The sequence below is a fragment of the Canis lupus genome, chromosome 22, assembly GCF_011100685.1.
Source record: "Canis lupus familiaris isolate Mischka breed German Shepherd chromosome 22, alternate assembly UU_Cfam_GSD_1.0, whole genome shotgun sequence".
Taxonomy (NCBI): Eukaryota; Metazoa; Chordata; class Mammalia; order Carnivora; family Canidae; genus Canis; species Canis lupus.
The window spans coordinates 52,124,413-52,130,412 of NC_049243.1; the positions used below are offsets into that span (position 1 = coordinate 52,124,413).

General features: G+C 40.7%; 1 protein-coding gene across 5 annotated transcripts in view; it reads right to left on the reverse strand.

The window, feature by feature from the left end:
* Positions 1 to 6,000, reverse strand: part of FGF14 (fibroblast growth factor 14) — a 601,957-nt gene that overhangs the window by 585,680 nt on the left and 10,277 nt on the right. For 3 of the 5 annotated variants that reach the window (XM_038569992.1, XM_038569990.1, XM_038569994.1), the window contains exon 2: positions 5,792 to 5,825. The exons of the other annotated variants lie outside the window; for them this stretch is intronic. The gene's annotated coding sequence lies outside the window, so the exon portion shown is untranslated. The remainder of the gene's footprint in view (positions 1 to 5,791; positions 5,826 to 6,000) is intronic. 5 annotated transcript variants of the gene reach the window in all.

The window sequence follows — 6,000 nt, forward strand, 5'->3', positions numbered from 1 at the left end:
AACTTGGGCAGCCCGGGTGGCTCTAGCGGTTTAGCACTGCCCTCAGCCCAGGGCCTGATCCTGGAGTCCCGGGATCGAGTCCCACATCGGGCTCCCTGCATGGAGCCTGCTTCTCCCTTTGCCTGTGTCTCTGCCTCTCTCTCACTCTCTCTGTGTCTCTCGTGAATAAATAAATAAATAATAAAATCTTAAAAAAAAAAATAATCTAGTAACTTTAATGTGCATTCATTAGTGGGAATGTGAGGTAGAATATTTATTATAATAATATCACCCAAAAGTCATTTTATTATATAATCTAAGAAGCAAGAGATCCATATCACAGTTTTTTACATGCTATTTAAAGTCCAGAAAAAAAAAATTAAGTCAAATAAATGCCACTTTAGGTGAACGTCTCAAGTCAAAATACACGTTTCTCATTTACTCTCTGACAACTGTATTGTTAGTCTTTTTTGCCTTTTTTCCCTCATGTAATACACGTGAAAGTTGAAGATTCAATAGAATGCTAATCCCAACCTTGCCTGAAGAGTAAATTAAGAACAAAACTTTTGAAAGGCATGCCTCAAGGAAATATGTGAAAGGACAAAATTTCAAGTATGATAGCACAAATACAGGCAGAGTGGGACAAAGGGTGAATTTTCAGAGATGGAAAAGCACTTTGGTAAAGGACAAAGCAAAGAACAGAGATCAAACTTCATGCTTCTGCAGATTAGGCCACACTCTTATATACCACGGGTTTAATGTTCCCATAAAAAAGGTGCATGTGCCACAGAATCACCTCAGAACTGTGCTCTTTAAGATTATTCCCAAGATTTCAAACAGAAATATAATTAGAAAAGAGAGAATCAACAATAAGTACTAATGATGCAAAATTTCTATCCTTTTAAAATTCACTTTTTTCATTTTTTGTTACTGCATCATTAAAATAGTTCTAACATCCACTCCATTAAAAGTATTTCCAGGATTTCATATCCATTACTATATGTATGATATATGAGGAATTTTATGTCACTAAATTGGCATTTGAGTGGAAAACTTCAACGTAAAAGAGAATGTAATTAAGTCAGTGAAAATGGCAGCCCAGGTGGCTCAGCAGTTTAGTGCTGCCTTGGGCCCAGAGTGTGATCCTGGAGATCCTGGAGATCCTGAAGACCTGGGATCAAGTCCCACGTCAGGCTCCCTGCATGGAGCCTGCTTCTCCCTCTGCCTGTGTCTCTGCCTCTCTCGCTCTCTCTCTCTCTGTCTCTCATGAATAAATAAATAAAATCTTTAAAAAAAAATCTGTGAAAAATGCAAATTCCTAGGAAACAGGTCAAGTCATTGGATAATAGAGGAGGAGCAAGCCAACTGGGCTACTGTTTTCAATCTGGCCCACCAGGCTGGTTTCCAAGATCTATAAAGAACTTCTTAAACTCAACAGCAAAGAAACAAACAATCCAATCATGAAATGGGCAAAAGACATGAACAGAAATCTCACAGAGGAAGACATAGACATGCCCAACAAGCACATGAGAAAATGCTCCGCATCACTGGCCATCAGGGAAATACAAATGAAAACCACAATAGATCCCACCTCACACCAGTGAGAATGGGGAAAATTAACAAGGCAGGAAACCACAAATGTTGGAGAGGATGCGGAGAAAGGGGAACCCTCTTACACTGTTGGTGGGAATGTGAACTGCCACTGGAAATGTGCAGCCACTCTGGAAAACTGTGTGGAGGTTCCTCAAAGAGTTAAAACTAGACCTGCCCTACGACCCAGCAATTGCCCTGCTGGGGATTTACCCCAAAGATACAGATGCAATGAAATGCCGGGACACCTGCACCCCGATGTTTCTAGCAGCAATGGCCACAATAGCCAAACTGTGGAAGGAGCCTCGGTGTCCATCGAAAGATGAATGGATAAAGAAGATGTGGTCTATGTATACAATGGAATATTCCTCAGCCATTAGAAACGACAAATACCCACCATTTGCTTCAACGTGGATGGAACTGGAGGGTATGATGCTGAGTGAAATAAGTCAATAGGAGAAGGACAAACATTATATGGTCTCCTTCATTTGGGGAATATAAAAAATAGTGAAAGGGAGTAAAGGGGAAAGGAGAAAAAATGAGTGGGAAATATCAGAAAGGGAGACAGAACATGAGAGACTCCTAACTCTGGGAAACGAACTAGGGGTGTTGGAAGGGGAGGTGGGCGGGGGGTGGGGATGACTGGGTGACAGGCACTGAGGGGCACTTGATAGGATGAGCACTGGGTGTTATTCTATATGTTGGCAAATTGAACACCAATAAAAAATAAATTTATTTAAAAAAAACTATGTTTAGCAAACAAAAAATGGCATTTTGGAAAAAAAAAGAAATCTGGCCCACCAGTAAAATGTTGAAGCAGAATGGTGATTACTGAGTATTTAAAGAACTGACTCAGGCCTTCTGGCAAACAGATCTTTCCTTTGCTTAAGAACTACAATACCTGGTGTACAACAGTAACACAACCAAAGATGAGTTTCAGACTTTAAAATAGCTGGCTATTTTTCTTAAAAGCCCTACAATTGTTTTAATTTTTTAAGTCTTATTCTCGCATTTCTTCTTTCTTGAAGTACAACAGTAGTGTACCCTGTGCTCCACATAGGAAATGGAAAGAAAAGAGATTGCAATCCCTCCCAAACTACACTTTATCTAAAAGGCAGCATTCCTGAAAAGGTTACACCGATCCACTGTAATTGTGTAGACAACAAAATGTTATAGGGGAAAAAAGCATTTTAATTACAACTACATTCCTTTCTATCTAAAAAGCAGGTGCGCACACTTACATATGTAAATTCAATAAAGTTCACACTTCCTTTTCTTGCCAGGCCTGAATAGTTAATTGGAAAACTTGGCTTTTAATTGTACTCATGGACTCCTCAAACTGAACAAGCTATTGTGTACAAAAACATCTACTACTGACAAAGAACTGCATATTATCATGAAAAAAATTTCTTGACTTTTCTTCATTGTAAAGCATTTTTTTCCATCCCTGAGGACTTCCAGGTTTGAAGTGAAGAAAATGAACTCTTTATCCCAGAACAACTCTCCTAGAACTGCCTATTTAAGTTTTGATCTAAAAAGAGAAGCTTGTCAGTTTTCTACTTTCACTACCACAGCGCTTTGATATGAAGAGCCTGAAGAGAGCTAAGTTTTTTACCTCGTGTTTCAAGGAAATGGGGGAATGCTACTGGCGAACAGGAGTCATCCAAATCAAAAACCTATGGTCAAAACATTCTAGATTCCTCCCTCTTCTTCCTTCCCAAATTCACATTGGCCACTGCGGTAGAGAGACTGCACTTCCTTCCAGTCCAGCCCCTGTCACTGGCTTGTTTTGGACCTTGCCACTTCTACTTCAGTTGCTTCCTTTGTGGACTTTCTACCTTCAATCTTGCCCCCATTCAAAGTTATTTTAACCCACACTGTCCACCATAGCAATTGTCTTAACAGTAAATCTGACCATGTCACAGAACACATGATCTGTTCACAAGCCCTGATAAAGTTAATTTGTATATCAGGACCCACAAAATGGAGGCAGGCCCTGCAATCTGGCCCACATCACAAATCCAAACTTGAGTGAGCCTGCACTTAATGGGAAACACCTGTCAAGGAAATCTAACATATACAAATCACAAACCTCCAACTCAGCTTTAGCTAGGTTACCTTACCTTAGAAAATAGGACCTGCCGTCCTTATAAGGGAATCCCTAACCTCCTAGCCAATCATGCCTGCTTCCACATGGCCTCTTCTAATGTTTTTTAAAACTCATATTTTCCCCAAATTCCTTGGGAATAATGTTCCAACTACTCATGAGCACTGTACTCCCCCAACCAAGGATTGCTTTCCCTTGAAGAAAGGACATCAGACTGATTACTAAATTGTTTTCGTTTTGCAAATTGCCAGTTTTGGCAATGAGATGAGACCTGAAGACAGCTGCTAAAGATTCCGGGGATGGCTTCTAGAAGCACGCGAATGTACCCAGAGAGCCATTTTATTTGCTGCCTCTCTGGCTGCTCTGATAAGTTTCTCTCTGATCAAGCTCTGCTTCTTTTGCATTCTGAGCTACTCAAATTTATTCATCTTAATTCTTCCAGTTGGAAAATTGAGGTATGAGGGACTCCAGGTTTTTTGCAAGCGAGACTTAGTGAGCTACAACATTTAAGTTTGTGGCCAAACTCATCTACAAGGTAGGCACCTTTGAGGGGTTCCTTACAAGTCTCAGGAACTGTGGACAGGCAGGCAGAAACAGTAAGTATGGCTGAATTATGATGGATTATTTGAAAGGAAAATAGTGGTTACCCCTCTATCTAAAGAAAGAAAGATGGCAGCCTGGGGGCGGGGGGCAAGACTCACAACGCTTTAAGGTAAGTTCACAGCACAAACTGCTAGGCAACTTGGGGAAATGAAGACAAGAAATTCAGCCTTTTCCAACCAATGACACATCAAAATCTAAGTAGGTGCAAGCTAGACTATTAAAAGCCATTAAGGTATCCACCACTATAAAGACATTTTTTTTGTGAAAGAAATAATAGATCTATTGCTAATGGGAATCTCAGAAGCCAAAATCACAGAATTTGTGAGCACAGGTCAAATGCCTAAAAGCTCTTAGAGTGTTTACCACCTAACTGGAAGACTCCTGTGCTAGGATAAATTGATCACAGAATGGGTTAGATCGACACTAGGCCATCTGCCAATGTCAAGAAAATGTGTGAGCAACAAGGCACACTGTAAAACACCACAAAATTCCCAACCCAATGGCATGTACCTCTTAGACATTTGGCTCTGGGAGACCCAAAGCTTCGCTAAAGAAATGGGATCCTCAAGTTCCAAAGAATCAAGTATGCCATCTTCCAGCACAAATGTTTATTTTATGTCTAAGGACTATGGTCCCCAAAGTTGTAGGTATCTACAAAAATGGCCAGATCTTACCAAGACAGTCTAGATTTAAAATGGCCTTTATGGGGAACATTCCAATTAGAAAAGATCATTTATTTTAAAAGTGAACTTGAAAGTTAAGTGTTCCGGGCAGCCTGGTGGCTCAGTGGCTTAGCGCCGCCTTCAGCCCAGATCGTGGTCCTGGAGCCCTGGGATCGAGTCCCACGTCAGGCACCCTGCATGAGCCTGCTTCTCCCTCTGCCTCTCTCTCTCTCTCTCTCTTTCTGTGTGTCTCATGAATAAATAAATGAAAACTTTTTTAAATGCTTTAGAAGTGTTCCTGAATCAAACAAACAAAATGGGAGACCTATTTTGATTGGCATGCAGAAGAATTTGAAAGACTTCAAAAGTCCAAAACACCTTCATGGAAAGATTCATTGCAAAAAGCTAATAAATAATTAAGGATAAGAGGTTCCTAAAAAGATTATGAGAATGAAATGACTTCTACTACTCCCTGCTACCCTCCTTGACCTCAGTAATCCTCCATCTGTGCTGCCTTTCCACTCTAAATAGACTACAGGACCATAAACAAAAATCTGCCTCTATCCAGACTATAATGGCCTATATCCAGAAGCCCCTATATCTACCACCAAAAGAAGGCCCCCACACGGGCCCCTTTCAGGATTGACGGGATTCCAAGGGATTCTCCAGTAAACTGCTACCAGTATTCCCTTAAACAGCCAAGGGGAAACTAAAATAAAATTAAAAACATTGCTAAATTCTGGTAGATACCCCAGCTTCACTCTCTACCTCAAACCCGCTTAACTCTGGAGCTTTGGAAAAGGGATCAGGGGAAAATTGACAGAAGCCAGTGAAGGGTGAAAATTCTTACCAGAATCAGCCTTCTGGATCTCTGTCTATAGTGCCTGGTCAAGAAAGAAAGGTAAAAGTTCATGTTATCCCTTCCTTTTCAAGATGGTTTGGATATTGATCCTTTATCTCTCAAGGACAGCTATTGCCTTCTTATTTGTCTCATTTTGTGTCCTCAGAACCTGGCCTGGCAACCATCAGATTGCAGGCCCTCAAAATATAGGCAGCAGT